Source organism: Scophthalmus maximus, chromosome 17, assembly GCF_022379125.1.
Source record: "Scophthalmus maximus strain ysfricsl-2021 chromosome 17, ASM2237912v1, whole genome shotgun sequence".
Lineage (NCBI taxonomy): Eukaryota > Metazoa > Chordata > Actinopteri > Pleuronectiformes > Scophthalmidae > Scophthalmus > Scophthalmus maximus.
The window spans coordinates 6,975,829-6,992,334 of record NC_061531.1 but is presented as its reverse complement, the minus strand read 5'-3'; the positions used below and the strand labels follow the sequence as shown (position 1 = coordinate 6,992,334).

Genomic DNA, 16,506 nt, shown 5'->3' with positions numbered 1-16,506 from the left:
AAACCCGTCAAGGACATTAAGGTCTAGAGGAGGGAAATGTTCAGCGATATCATCAATTTATTACCCAAAACAGTATGATTCTTTATCCAATTAATAGACTAGTTGACTTGTCATGAGCAGGAGTTAGCACTGGGGGTCACTAATAACATTAATAATGGTTCAGTAAGTTATGACAGTGGGCCAGCATATTTCTTAAGAGTTGTTGGAAACCAAAACAGTGTTAAAGGAGGGTGAATACTGAATTTGCATTTGCCTGGTTGCCACGAACACGAGTGAAAATGAATGCTAATAATGTTAGCATTATGTTAATATGTCAGTGTTGTGCTGCATATTGTTTGCTGAACCCAAATTGGCCAAAATGTGAATTCATGTAGGTCCAAAGACTCTTTGACATTCGTAATAAAAACAGCGAAAGCACAGCGATACACAGATACAGTAACAACTCTTCCACTGGCCGACAGGTAGATAGACAGATGCAAATAAACTGAGAGAGACACCATTAGTGGCATATTGTGTGTCAAGCAAAAAAATATTCCGCCCATTGCAATGTGGAGGCAGCGCTGGCCTTCTACCGGCCCACCACCCGCCGATGAATGGATTTCAACCGGCACCTGACAGCACCAGATAAGGTAGGAGCCGCCACACAAAGCCACTGACTGGAGTTATAATAATGACAGGACAGAGAACCATATGAATGAAAGAGGAGGAGGAGGAGGAGGAGGAGGAGGAGAGGGGGAGGAAGCAGGGGAGGACGTATTCCCTCTCTGGAGAAATATTGTCAAAAAAGAGAATGAGACTGCGCCAGATAATACCGGGAGAAGAAAGGGAGGACAAAAGAAGTCTAAGAGAAAGGGGAGATGACATTTCTAGCTGTGCGGGGGGAGAAAGCAGGCGAGGGGGCGTGCGTGTTTGCCGCAGAACTAACAGAATAGCACACAAGCTGTGTGGAGAGAGAAGGAAGCCCAGGACTGGCGGGGAGACGGGAAGAAGCAAAAGGGACAGGTTTAAGTCTGGTGCTGCGGGACAGACCAGCAGAGCGAGCAGCAGGCGTGTGGAGGGTAATCCAGCTAATGCTGTGCTCCACTGGGGAGTTCACAGCTGGAAACTGGGGGGCCGCGGGGGGCCGAGGGAGGGCTGAGCCGAGTGGTTCGCCGGGCTAAGTGACACGGAGAGCCTGAAGCATGTGGATTTGACTTGTTTTATGTCCACTAAGCTGTTTTAACTCGGATCCTTGGCCTCCCTTCCCCTCTCTGTTTTCATTTTTCAGTAAGAACACGGACAAGAACATCTCTCCGTGAAAGCAATACGCCATTCTCTTGAATGTAAATCTGAACACATGTTGGCAGCCCTAATTGGTTAATAAGCTGCTGCAGATGGATGAAGAAAAAAAAGAAGAAGCTTAACAGAACTGGAACGCTTGAATGACAGTTAATAAGAAGTATCAAGGTAATAAGATGTGTGTAAGGCGGGGAATTATAATCACAGCCGTAACAGTGTGACACCGAATATCGTCAGGGGCAGAAGGAGACTGTCAATTCCTGTGCACACGGAAAGGAAGACACACACGCACGCGCACACACACACACACACACACACACACACACACTGGTGATCACTAGCGCAGGACTTTTCCCCTAATCACACACACATATTCGCTCTCTGCTCTTTTATTCATACAATATGCAGCCATTAGCATATCATTTTCCCACTTTCACATTGCTCCACATCCCAGAGACACCGCTCTCCTTCTTCCTTGCTCTCTAATCTTCAATCAGAGAACTCTCTCTCTTACAAGCGCGCGCGCGCACACACACACACACACACACACACACACACACACACACACACACACACACACACACACACACACACACACACACACACACACACACACACACACACACACACACACACACACACACACACACACACACACACACACACACACACACACACACACGTGCGCGAATCTGCCGACAGCTCCATCAATCTGGTCAATCTGCTCTAGTCTTCAACCAGCTGTCAACACGCATTCGGGAGCGTAACAGGCTGACAAAATATGTTTCAGGTGCATGCGTGTCGGCACACGAGTGTGTAATCGTGCGGCCAACTGAACATAAATATGAGGTAACGTTTTAGAGGATGGGCCGCAAATTACAGTGTGATTTAATACGCGTCAGCTTCATCGTCCAATTGGTGCTTCAATAAAATATTTACCAGGTACCTGGGGGTTATCAACACCATGTCTAATGAATTAGAATCACTACATTATTATTATGACCAGTAACAAGGCAGACTAGATGGGACTAGTGTGGACATTACTTATGAAAGTACACTATGAACAGAATAAAAAACTGATGAATACAAACACACAGCAGACAAACTCTCACAGACACAGCTGGTACATCTATACAGTTAGTACAGCACGGACAAACAAAAAGAGGGTGTGCGACGAAGGAAGAGAGGTAGAGTAGACTGAAAACAGTGGTGAAAGGAGGACATTTAGAAATACAGAGGGAGATGGTTGAAAATTGAAAAAAAGTGGTGATGGGTTGTGAAGGATTTGGCAATTTAAGAGATTGTGTGAGAATGCACTTGAGAGAGAAAAAGGCAAAAAAGAAAGAAAATGAGCGGACGAGAAGGGAAGAGAGACAAAAAGGCAAGACAGTAAGTGAGATGGATAGAGGAAGAATAAAGGAGGAAAAGGGGATGAAAACGATCAGGTGAGAGATGGAGAGCAAGAAGGATGACAAAAGTTCCACAGAGATCACGGTGCTATTAGATGGATGTCCTCCATCAATCCGCTCCGTCCACTGCTTCATAAACTCAATTAAACTGCAGGTCTCCTGAGAAGGAACACTCTCTTCCTCCGTCTATCTATCTAAATCTCTCTGTCTCTCCATCCCTTCCCCTCTAACCTGGCGGGAAACCTACCTGTTTTTCCTTCACTAATTCTCTGGCCTTTCCCTCTTCGACAACCGAGGAAATTAAAAACATCACCGCGGTTCATAGATCATCTAATCTACACTTGTTGTTGACCTCATTCATGATGATTCAACACACACAAAAAACAAACAGATCCAGTCTTTTCAGATCTTCTCTTATTCTCAAGTGCTTAATTTCCTTTCTCAACTTCCTTTCAAAAACAAATTTCATTTAAGGCCAAACTTCGAGGCATCGCAATTTTTATTAGCACAGTGACAAGTGACATTCCGCCTGTCTTCAGCGTCAGAACAACAGGGATATAAAAAAGGGAGGAAAAATAGAGACAAGCGCCCTGGACTACTTCATAAAACGCAGACAAGCACCGATCAATACATCTGCTTTAAAGGGGGAAATGATAGGAGATGGAGAGGTGGGCGGCAGACAAGCGCATAAAACTGATGGATGGATGGAGCCAAGACCTGCAGCACAAAATTAATTAAACTTAAGGGAATTCCTGGTGATTGGACACATCCATAATTACTCTGGCTTGATCCGCGTGTGCATGTGTGTGTGTGTGTGTGTGTGTGTGTGTGTGTGTGTGTCTGTGTAATGATGGAGGTCTTGTGTAGATGAAACATGAATGCAGAGTGTGTTTTGTGTGTGTGCCCCCTTTTGGAAGTAAACTCCCAGCCAGTAAACCGGTCAGCGGTCGGGCAGCAGGCCACTCGGTCCGTCTGGTAGTCAGTCACTCCGCCCTGACCTGGAATTCACCCACAATTAATCAGGCGGTATCTGCTGGGACAACGATTCCTCCCATGTGTTAACTTTTATTCTCTCCACTGAAGCTTTGCTGAGTGTGCTCCCGCAGCACTATCGTGCTACATAATCAAAATGCTCCCGGAGAACCTGCTGATGCCCACTGATCAGCCGGGAGGTCTGTATTTAAACTGCTTTCAGACAGGAGCTCTGGACAACGTACGCTAAATGGCCTTCAGACACCTCCCCGGAGTTCGGCGTCCACATCTGACGAGCGGATAATCTCCGGAACATTCTGTGGCGTCTGGGTAGAGCACCGGGAGGCCTACGATAACTCCTTTTAACGCTTTTCTTTACAGTCATCAACACGCCCACCCGCTTGCTGTGTGAATTCTCCGGAGATTTCCCTGCTGTATTCTCACGTTGGCCCACTCGGGCATTCTCCGGAGATTTGACTAGGGGGCTGGCAGAGAAAGTTCTGGAGAATGTCCTCTGGAAAAAAGTTCAGCGCATGTCTGGAAGCGGCTTTACTGAGAGAGGGAATGTCCGTACCCTTCACTGGGATTGAACCAGAAAACTGTCAGGGGCAGAAGGTGTGTGTTTGTGTGTGTGTGTGTGTGTGTGTGTGTGTGTGTGTGTGTGGGTGTGTGTGTGTGTGTGTGTGTGTGTGTGTGTGTGTGTGTGTGTGTGTGTGTGTGTGTGTGTGTGTGTGTGTTCCTGTCGACCTTCGATGACTGACCTTGAGCGTAGCTCTACTGAAGGTAATGTCGGTCTACCCATTGGCCAGCTAACAGTCCACAATTTTAGCCAAGACTGAAATATCACGTTGTACTCTGATGGTATGCAGAGGAGGAAATCCAACTGTTGTTCACGATTCTCCAATTTTTCCACACAGCAACCACCGTGAGCTTTTTTTTCCTAGTGAAATAGCAACTGTTGGATGGGTTGCAGACTTTGGTGCATCTATATTATACATGTAGATCTAGCTATGTAGTATCTCTTTTCCCATCAGAGTCAATTGTCATATGTTTGTTCAAAATTGATTCATGACCAAATACATGCAGAAATTAAACAACGCCCATGAACTTCACACACTGAACTAAGATTGTGAACATGGTAAACACGTTGAATTAAAGCATGATAGCGAATTGACGTAAACATTTATCTCAACACACCACACCTTATGGCTGCAGACCCTCACTTTGTCTAATAGTAATGAGCTTTTAACTAGATTATGAAATCTGTGGCTGAATAGTAAATAGTTGTTATAAATTACGGTGTTACTCATATTGTGCTGGATTATCAAATCAACAATTGCCCTGAGGAGTAAGAAAATCTTACAACATCAAAGTCACTGGGGTGAAACTAGGGTGAAATTCTGTGTAATTAGTTGGAGAGACTTTTTTAATTATTATTATTCCTTTGAAGTAATTAAAATAAAAAGGAACAAGTGCGTGTCGGCACCAATGCCTGACTGCAGGTGTTTCAACAGAGCCTCACAATTACTGTGATTCATGTCCACACAAACAGAAAACTGGAAACATTAGCTCAAAAAACTGACTCAAATTAAATTTGATGCGCACATTAAAAAGCCATCTGCCAAAATGTCTTCGGCAGCTTCAGAGTATATCACGTGCGCTTTTACAGAAACCTGCTGTTTCTGTAAAAACATTGGCCGTCTTCCGGCTTTTATCCGTTTCAAAACAAATACCCGAAGCTCTCACATACAGAGCTTTTAATACAATATTCAGCTTGATATGAATCATCAGGGAGCAATCGCGCAGTGATTATGATTTCATCCTGTCACTCTCCATCACTCCTCCCTCAGTGTCACTCTGAGCTGATCCACCGCTGCACCACCGACATCTCTCCCCATCGCAGGAGCTGCAGTTTTTTTCCACTCAATTACCACCATTTATCTGCTTCGTCTGAAGCCGTTGTTCCTGCTCCGACCACAGCTCACACGTCTCCCGACGTTCGACATGACGAGCAAATACGTGACATGTAAGAAGATCTAAGGACAGAATTGATCCGGTGTCTTGAATTTGTCTCTTACAATTCATAAGCTACATCCATAAAGTGTCAAGTGTCAAGGTTTATACCAACATGATTGGAAAAAGTCTGGGGGCACGTGCGACGCCTTCAGTATTTTTCCAAGATTCGTTTTCAGTTATTCTCACTGATGAGACATATTCGCAGACGGGACTGTTGGGTTGAGTTATGTTGGAAGTTTGCTGTCACAGACATGCACATTAAAGTTGTACTCGAGGTGGGAATAAATTGAATTGACTGTTAAAAAAAAAAAAATAAGGAACATTTCTGTTTATCTCCGTCTCACCAAGAAATTCAACAAAAGCCTAAAAATGTACATTCTAGTTAGAATTGATCTGTTTCTAGATATTCTAGCAATATTCCTGCCAAATATTAAAGACTTGAGCTGCTCTTACCAAAGTTTGAAAATTAACTTATGGATCAAACGATTGTGTGCAATGTGAAAGGAAGAGGAGTACGACTTGACAGTGCTACAGCAGACAGACATAAGTGGTGAAACCTAGTCGAGCACCGAGCAGCCCACATATCCCCTTCAGTAGATTGGTGGAGAACCAAACGGAGCATCAAAAATAATATTGATAAAAATATAACATTGGGCCATCAGGTGGTCACAACAAGTTCTGTGAATAAATGCATACAATTTCAGTCATCATCAGTTCCTCACATTGATATCATAATATTCTATCCAAAACAACAGAGGACAGAATTAGGGATGCACCGATCTTGTCAATCACAACACTACTGCGACACTGCAGCACCCAGTTCCACTTTACGGCACCGTGGCAACTTGTAGACAGCTGTGCAGGTGGACAACAGTTCCGACCCCAAACAAACCTTCCGACACCGGAAGAGGGCGAATCATAAGACGTTGTGCTAGCATCACATGCTATATAGCGCGTTAAAGCCACGACTCCACAGATTCCAACGCTGTGTTTTCTTATCTCGCTGCGACCAAACCTCAGTGAACCAGCAGCCAAAGAGGAGCAAAAGTTTAGTTAAAGCATAAACGAAGTCTTACCTTCGCCGTTTTGTCGCAATGAATTCTGTTCAAGGCCATAGACTCCGCGAAAGGCGGCTAATCCCACGTCTCGGTGTCACCTCCAAATGATTCCCGACAGTTTCTGTTCGTTCTTTTATTCTTTATTCCGTGTTCATGTTTCTACTGCGAAATAGGTTCGGCCCATGGTTATATTACATGGCCTCATGTGTAATTAACAGGAACCATCGGTGCTGTAATGTGAACTGAATCAAAAAGTGAACTTTGAAGTTTGATTAAATAAACTGCTTTGCAAAATATCTTGTTAAAGCCCAAAGAAAGAGTGTGTGACGGAGGTGAAGTGGAGAGAGTCTTATTTGGCTTCATACTGCACAAACTATAATGATGTGAGTTCACTAGTTGTAGAACTTTAAAAAAAAAAAAAGTTTGATTTGCCAACTTTGTCTCAAAGGCTGGGCTTTCTCATATTCCCACTACAATTGGTATGTTTATGAATTTTGTTGCAGAAAATGATTCATCCATATTAGGGGGAAAAAGGGCACTCACTCAAAGTATCACGAGAGAGAGACAGCCTGCATCGTCGAAGATTCCTCGTCAGTTTGGGATTTGGAATAAGTCTACAAACAATATTTAAACAGTGCAAGAGAATCCCACGGGGGGGAACGTCTCCAAACACTGAATTCAAAGTTTAATTGCTTTCATGCCCATGATAAAACCATCGTACACTTCTCCCGCGTATTTTCCGTTCAAAGTGGTCTCTTGTTTAACGGCACGCCAGATTGGATTAGCATTTCAGATTTACAGAGCGTCCCCATGCGGGTCCCACCTATTACTCGGCCACACTTGGCAATACATCTGACACCTGTGAGCAGCAGGATGAATCCAGTACACTCAGCTGCTGCGCAGTCAGTCGGCCCGCCTGTCCCACAGCGCCGCGAAGAACGATTCCATCCCAGTCAACTCGGGTGAAATCAATCCAGTTTGTCTTCGGGGTCGCTGAATGAAACAGTAATTCAGACGCGTGATCAGAACTGTCTTAGGGGCCAAACGAAACCTGTCCGTAGGTGTACAGCGCAGTGTAAGAAATTACAGACTGCAGCGCGTGAATGTTGTTCTGGGGTCAGCTCGAGAGGATCCGACCGCTGTGTTGTGCAATTATAAAACTACAACACTTGGCAGCGGCAGAATACACAGTCAGAGATCCTGCAGCTCAGTGTCTTGTATACTCCCTGCCATCCCATTCTCTCTGTGTTTTTCTTCCTCTACCCCCCTGTCTCTCTGTGATAAGATCAATCTTTCATGATTGCAGTCGGGAGGAAAATGCCTCGGAGCGGCGAACAGCGAAAGGCTACTGCAAAGTAAAAGTTTGTAAGAACTGAGCAAAATTGGGCGAATGAAATATACCGCCGCACAAACACATATATAAAGAATGAAATCAATTGCACAGCAAATGATAAAGAAATGAGGGGAAATGAAAAACACACTGTGTGCAGTGAATGCAGACGGACGGAGATAATTACAGTGCACTGAGTCTAAAGATTTGAGTCTGTCCGTGTTTAGTTTGTATTTTTCCCCCGCAGGTCTGTTCTCTGTCTGCCTCTCTCTGATTCTGTTTGTGTCCCCCTCCTCTCGTTTCGCTTGACTCGGCTCTCGGTTTTCCCACACTGGGCCTCCCTATCTTTCGCCTGCTGCGCTGTCACTCGGTTGCTCAGGGCTACTTGTTTCAGCTCATCAGTAGAGTCAACCAACACACAGCAGGCCTTGGCTTTCTGGCATTTCGCTTGCATCGGGAAAAAAAGAAAAAAGAACACATCCAAACTTTCCAGCTGCTATTTTTATCCATCCTGAGCAACTACATGGTTTACTAAAAAAATGTTTGTACAAAACCGAAACAGCTGCGTGCCCTGGTGGCATCATGATTAAGGTGCATACTACGTAACAGCAACATCCGAAGTTTGACATTAATTACCGTCATCTCTAAACCTGCTCAATGGTAATTTTCACATTTTTCAAAATGCTGCACGCCTCATTTGGGACCACAGCCAAAATCAGCCAACACTGAGAGCTATGGTTGTAAATAGTAGTTAGCTCCCTATGAATAATAAAACCTACCTGCTACAGTCAATAGTCCATGATTACAAATGAGACGTTTTGTAGTTTATATCTTCATGAAATGAAGGTTTGAAAAATGCCGCCAACACATGATCAGTGGTCACACCCCTCTGCGTTGCCATTGGCGCCCAGCCAGGCGGAAGCGCTACCCGTGGCGTCACGCACCGCCTGAAATCGCCATCAACCGCTCCACTCAAAGTTCAAATCAAACATTTAAACAAAGGTCAACTTTGACCCCGGCTGCTGTTGACCTTTCAGAGCGCAACCGATGAGGTAACCGCTGCGTGTGATGTAACCTGAAGGGACAGGCAGAGGAGATGGATGGATGGAGAAGAAGCGCATTCTGTGTGCTCCATACCGCTCACCCTGCAGAGCGAAGACCACATTTCTCAGCATCTGAAGGCAGCTTAATAATACTGAGCAGAAAAATCCATTTTCATCGTTAACTGCAGTGTGAGAACAGAGAGCTTGACGGGAGTCAAGAGTCACTTCTCTGATTTGCAAAGTGAGGTGCAGAATATATGTTTTAGTTGCATGACTTTTAAAAAATTTTTTTTTACATCATTTCTGTTGATGTTGAAGTGTTAGAACTTGCAGTGTATTATTTATGAGTGAAGGAAAAAGATGAGACAAATGATTTTTTTTTCCCCCTGTCCCAGAGTGACTATGATATCTTCACACATTCATGATCAGCTGCCTCTCACTATTTCAAAAGATGTCATTTGGATAGATAATCAGGCGGCTTGCTGCGGCAAGACGGTTGTGGTTTGGTCGGAAATATAACTTTTTCTTTTACAGCAGTAAGGACTTTACTTTTCCAACCTACTCGTACTTTTGGATGGGGAAAATGCCCATAGTTAGCATTTGTGGAATTCAGCACAGACTGTAGACTATCCAAAGTCTTCTCAATGTTCTCAAAAAAATCAGGACATTGCTGAAATTGGGCTGGACAAATATTGTACAAACAGTATATAGTAGGACCTTCTTAATCTGGGGACATCTGGGCATTCTTTTATGTCATCTGTCAAACTCTTTACACATTTATCCTCTTGTAACTTTCTATTTCTTTGTGCACTTCTAATGACCTTCCGACTGCTTTGTGCACGCAGTCATCTGTTACTGCGCATCCTCATGACTTTAGGTTGATTCTTTCACCGTTCCAACTTGACAGCCACAGTAAATACTAGATTTTTTTTTTCTTGAAGGTAAAATCCCCCACAGCTTTCCTGGGAGGTCAAATTACTGCACTTTTAATCTCCATCGCACCTGCTGTAAATACAATGCACTGACTTACGGGCTGAGCCCGGTTTACATCAGTCCTCCTTTTTCTGGATCTCTGATGAAACCACGTCTGTCAGGATGTCGCTGCATGTCGTGCCCTCATCTCTCTGATGGACTGGCTCCAAAACGCTTCACTGCCCTCCCTGTCCATGTAAATCATTTACCTTTGGACCTAACCCCTCGCCTGTAGCCGAGTGTGTGTGCGTTTGTGTCTGTGTGTGTGTGTGTGTGTGTGTGTGTGTGTGTGTGTGTGTGTGTGTGTGTGTGTGCGTGTGCGTGGGATTTGACAGTGTGACAGCTCCTGATGGTCTTGATGCACTAGCGCCTTCATCACAATCAACAGTGATACTTTGTCAGTTCAGGTTTTACACCTGAGGAGCAAAGACATGAGTGGTGTCATTTTGGGACATACATCTATTGACTTTCAAGATCGATATATCACTTGAATGCATGACGCTAATCATAAAGCTTCAGCCACGAGAAAGCTCATCCGTCTCTTGGCAACAGTGTACATGTGTACGTCTTCCAAAACATTGAACTGTTCCTTTAAACTTGGTTCGGAGCAGGGAAAGATTGGAGATCAGACACTTAGTTGTGATGTCAGTGATATGGGAAAGTAACTTAGTACATTAACTTCAGCTGTATATCCCTCAGGTATTTTTATATTAAACTACTTAATACTTAAACAACCTTTTAACAGGCTAATACAGGTTAATACAACCATATATTATCTTATTAGATTTAAGATTTATATTTGATATGGGAAGTGCACTATCAACCACTCTGAATGGGGTTATTCAACAAAATTAGCTCTTTTTGCTTTTCATACTTTACTTTGCTGGCAATTGTTGTACTACTTTTACCCAAGTTGAATTTTTGATTCAGGACATCTTGTACATGGAGCACAGTATTTTTACATTGTGGTACGCCTGTTACCACTTGAGCTTAAATAAATGATCTGAGTACTTCTTCCTCCACTCTGGGTTGCAGCTTGCACTATGTAAATGAGGGTCCTCAGACTTGAGTGCCCTGTCTACTCTCTAGTGTAACTGGCAGATTCAAATATTGCATGTAAAATGTACGTATTTTGTGTAATATCTTTATGGATATACACCATTAAACTGAAGCTATTCATGACTTGGACTATTGTATTAAAGTCAGAAATAAGTGGGATAAGGTTAGGGGGTGCACCAATCCCGTTTACAGGATCAGCGTCAATGGTGATTCAAGTATCGGATCAATCAGCGTTCATCAGTTTCACTGTTAAACTCAGTGTCTCGGCTCTCAGTTCGACTCTGTTGTGTTTTCTGAGCCGCATCAATCCCTGGCCTCATATAACATTACCTATGAGTACCACGCAGTTGGATATACAGATTTTAAGATTACGACAAAAGACGGCGCTGATATTAGTTTTGTCTCAGATGCTATCCAGAGAGGGATCATTTGATCAGCACATCCACTTGGTTTTATGGAATAAATGTCATCGTTTGGACGTGCCACGCGTCGTCCAGGCCAAACTGCAATGTGTATCATTAGTGAATCTGATCGTGTCCCAGCATCAACCCAAGAGAGTAGAATTGGTAGAGCACTTTTTTGTTTCATGTGGGTAAAAAGAAACATAGTCATCTTAGTAACACTCAAAGTAAATTGCCATAACACACTGGAACACACACACAAGTGGGTGTTAAAGTTTAAATTATCCATATAAAACTGGAGGATTGTTTCTTTGACACTTTGGTTTGACAGAAATATTTATTGTGACTGAGGCCGCAGCATAAAATACCTCTTGAAAGATGGAAAACAAATCCTAATTCTAAAATGTTTATTTGCTGCGTTTCCAGTTCACGATGACAAGGGCAGTTATTTTATGTTATCTGAAGTTGCAGTGCGTAAGGTGCACATAGAAAGAACGTCTCTGTGTTATTTTCTGGCAGATGTGATGGAGCCATTTGAAAGTAAAGTGTCACAGATAATAGAGCTGCTGCGTTTCTCATCCACTTACCCCTGTTGTACAATAATGTCACTGTATTCTGTGAGCCAATTGATCTTTACAAGAGGGCAAAAAATTCAATAAAAGATAAAGAAAGAATTAAACAGACTTTATTCCTTAAAAAAAGGATCTAAAAGTGTTGTAGCATTTCTTTTTTCTCCCCGCCGGTGCCCTTCACTTGACAAACGGACGTAGGTTACAGGTTGCAGACTTGGCAGCGTGGTGGTCAGTGTTCCTGTGGTTGATCTTGAAAAACAGTACACCATTGTCCATACTCTATTTTTTAGTGGTATTTTTTTTTGAACCATTGTGAAGGTTTTCTCTGAGGGCACATAACAGCGCTGGACGGAGAGCGGTGCCTCCACGAGGGGCTGCCAGCTGGCCGGACTTCTCGTCCTTCTGGTAAAATGCCCCAGAATCTGTCCACTCGCTCTCTCTGTTCCTCTGGTGGAGTATGTCCCTCCTGTCGGAGATCCGCTCGCCTACCAGCTGCTGTCTTCTTAGGATAGTATCCTCCATGGCCTTGTCACTCTAAACTTCTTTTTTATATAGATATATATGTCACAATGCTGCCAAAAGAGTTGAAGGTTGTGAGATAACTGCATGGAATTTTGTGAAGCGACACTTTCCTGGTGAAAACTTGTGGTTGGACGAACGCACCATTCTGGTTGTCACCCTCCAGTTTTATGTTTTTTCAGAATTCGTGCAGATGTCGAAATAAGCGTCTGACAGTCTTGCTTGCGTGTGTGCCCGGCCTCAGCTCCTGCGTACTTTTCCCAGAGGGAAGTCAAATCATAAAAATATGCGGCCCCTGAGAATTCGCAAGAATAATTTCAACCCGAGAAATGGCCTCAGTGGTGCTGCTAACAAGCTCAGGGCAGTCCGAGCAACACCGGACAGACTCCAGCATTTAGGATCCTAATAAAAGAAATGAAATCTTCCAAACAAGGCCAAATTCCCAGTGGATTTTTAAATATATATTGTGATAAGCTTTCGTGGTCTAACAGTGTTTTGGTTGTCAGTGCCCAGAGTTATAATAATAATTGAACCACTGTGTCGGTGCATTTCACTGGGATTTGTAAAGATAAAATCCCCCGCCCCCCAAAAAAAAAAGATTTGAAGGGACATATTGTTCCTTCAGACCAACACATCCGCGCGCAGATGAAATCACCACAGCAGCAGCTGCATATTATCTCTGGAGCCAGCGTGTATATATATATATATACTGTATATATAGTGCGTGGTTGGTACTGCTCTGAAATGGTGCCATCGAGTGGAAAATGTGAGTAATGCAAAATGATGAACCGGTGTTGTTGCTGCTGAGGAAATTTAAAGCTTCCAGACTCGTTCTAATTTTACTGAGCTATACCACCGTTTGAATCAGACTATGACGTCTATTGGAAACCACGCAGATGATATTTGGTAAGAGGGAGCCCAAAGTGAGCAGTGAGTATGTGATCAGTATAAAATCTCGGCCTCTTTGAGGCGACGGCCACCGTCTCCATTAACACCCATTCAACCCTCAGGTGTCATTAGTGCCACGCTCTGTTATCTCCTGCTCTTTTCTGTCTTTCTTAACCTCCTCTCCATCCAGCATCTCCCTCTCTCTCTCTCCCTCTCTCCCTCTCTCTGTCCTCCACCCTCCCCTCTCTCAATCCACATGAGGCACCGGATCAGCTCCCTGAAGACTCGGACACAACAGTTCTGTGACATACACTCTCTTTGTAATGATGGACAAAATGGGTTTGCAGCCCCGATTCAACCGAAGAGTAATTTAGCCATGTGTGTGTGTGTGTGTGTGTGTGCGTGCGTGTGTGTGTGTGTGTGTGCGTGCGTGCGTGCGTGCGTGCGTGCGTGTGTGTGTTGTGGTGATGGTAGGTACCAGAAAGAAAAATACATAAAGGCAATTTCCTGCACAAGGATAGCATACCTGCTGTGTTTTTACATCATTTGACCTATACAGGATACTTTTCAAAAGAAAAGGGGGGGGGGGGGGGCGCTGTTACAGTAAATGTTAAATGATGTTTGACATTTTGGGAAATGCATGTCAGCGCTGCTCTTGTCCAGAGTTAAATGAGGACATGTACACTGGTCTCATGCCTTCCGCTCTGCAGCAGCTCAGACTGAATCACCTCAGTTAATCAAGTGAGCGTCTCCAAACTCTGTGTGTGTGTGTGTGTGTGTGTGTGTGTGTGTGTGTGTGTGTGTGTGTGGCTTCACATTTGCTGGTCATCAGGAGCTGGATTTGCTCACTTGTCAAAAATTAGGTGATACAGAAATGAGAGTAAAAATAATAAGAAATAAGAAATTCGCCACATCTTTGAAAAGTGGGTCCCCAGTTTGGGAAGAAAGTTTTTTGTTCTGTAGGATGTTGAATAAGACTTTGCATTAAAACTTGTTATTTGTTGCCAAAAAAAAAGTGATACATTTCCTCAAAGTCCTCGTTTTCAAAGGTTACATTTTTATTTAGTCTTGTGTAAAATAGGTTCGTCGATTGATATGTTTTGTCACAGTTTTAGAAAATCAACACTGGCCGGCTTTAAAGCTTCACTTGCTTCCCAAAATTTGAAACTTTTCTGTCTAAGTCACTAAAAGTTCTAAACAGTACAGATCAAGCAGAGATAAGTCACCATGTGCACACACGCAGACAGATACACGTCCCAACCGACACACACACAATGTCCAGATGGGACAACCCAAGGGCATTGCAGGAAACAGCTGCAAATGGGGAGTGATGCGGCAGAAGGTCTCGGGGACAAGTTCACATATACTTACCCATCTATGTATTTATGCAGGGGCATGGCAGTTATCCTGGACCTTGGCTCGACACAGACAAGGAGCACACAGCAGCTGTTGACCCGACTGGTTCCATAAAGCGGTGACCCGGCCAGCTGGTTGGCCGCTCCCCGGCTGGTTGCCCGTGGTGGTAGCTGACAAGTTAGAGAGAGGTGGGGAGGGGGTAGACAAGGCGGGGTAGAGGTGGTCTGAAGGAACAGACAGGAGTAGTGTCACACCCTTTATTGTGTCGCCTTCTTCTGCAACTTTGTGTCGAACACTGACGACCGTTCTTTCATTTAAGACTCGAGATAACACCAGAGTGTAACACGTCGCTGCAGGAGATAACAAACAGAGTCGCAGCAACTCAGGAATAACTAAAATTTTTAAAAAAAGAATATTCTGGCTGTTGGTGCATGAGCTTTTCACACAATAACAGTGACTCCGGTCGTTTATATGCTCATTTGCTTCGCATGAGTGTGTTTCTAAAGTTATCCTAAAAAAAAGGAAGAAAAAAAGACAATGCAATACTCTGTAATAGCTGCAACGTCTAAGCCCATTACCACTAGAAAGCAAAAATGGGTGATGGAAAATGAAAGAGGTTAAGGAACAAGGTCGAGGGAGTCAGAGCAGGAGGCGATGGAGAGAAATTAGGGGAGGACGGGAGAGCGGAGGAGGCGCAGCCAGGCAAAAAGTCCCTGGGTGATAATGGATTTTGAGAAGGAGCAAATGAGGAAGGAGCGATGAAACGGGGGAGCAGCCTCAAAGAGAGAAGGGGGGGGGGAGAGAGAAAGAGGTCTGTGGAGAGAAGAGAAGGTGAGCATTTCTGTTGGTGGTCGAGGTTTTCAACAAGGACGTGAAGTAGGCCAGAGGATGAAGAGAGATATTACAGTGTGACGGTTGACAAATAAAATGTGTCAGAAGGAGAGTGAAGAGGAGCAGGGAAAAGAGGGCGGAGTCAAAGGGGGGAGAAGAATGAGATCTTCTTTTTGTTCACGCTGAGAGAGGCTGCTGGGACACGCTGACAGGCACTCGGACAGCAGAGAGACGAGACCGTGTCTGAGCAGGCTCGACTGGACAGGAATACTCATCGCACTTACAGTACCGACGTGGCCCCCAACGCTGAGCCAGACTCCCGCGAGACCGGACTTGGCTAGACGCGGTCACGACCGTCGTGACAAAACGCGGGAAAAGTACGTGCGTTTGCGAGCAACGTTGGAGAGAGATCTCAAGAGTCTATCCTGCATCGTGCGGGAGATTCTGGGATCGTCTTCCCGCAAAAGACCGAATGCAGGAAGCGTGACGAGATGTTACTTAAAACAAGGGACCCTTGAAACTCACCGACAGTAGTGCTGCACTGCGTACATGGATTATTCCATGCTCAAGGTGGCAAGGTAACCTTCAAAAAGTCCTACACGAATCCCTTAATTATGCGTATCAGGGCTAAATGAAACAGTGACCCGGGGAGATGTCGTTTTTTCTGTTCCGTTTGTTGCTGAGGAGGTAAAGGGCATTTGAAAAACGTTAAAACCTCAGAATTATGCAAACTGATCTGATCGATCGATCAACTGGGGAACAAGACCGGCGCGGAGCCAAACATGATTGAACACATGTAGAG

At 44.3% G+C, this 16,506-nt stretch overlaps 1 protein-coding gene across 1 annotated transcript in view; it reads right to left on the bottom strand.

Annotated features, from left to right (window-relative positions):
- Window positions 1-6,849, bottom strand: part of ccdc97 (coiled-coil domain containing 97) — a 167,884-nt gene extending 161,035 nt beyond the window's left edge. Inside the window, exon 1 of the mRNA XM_035614003.2 lies at window positions 6,752-6,849. The gene's annotated coding sequence lies outside the window, so the exon portion shown is untranslated. The remainder of the gene's footprint in view (window positions 1-6,751) is intronic.
- Between the last annotated feature and the right edge of the window lie 9,657 nt (window positions 6,850-16,506).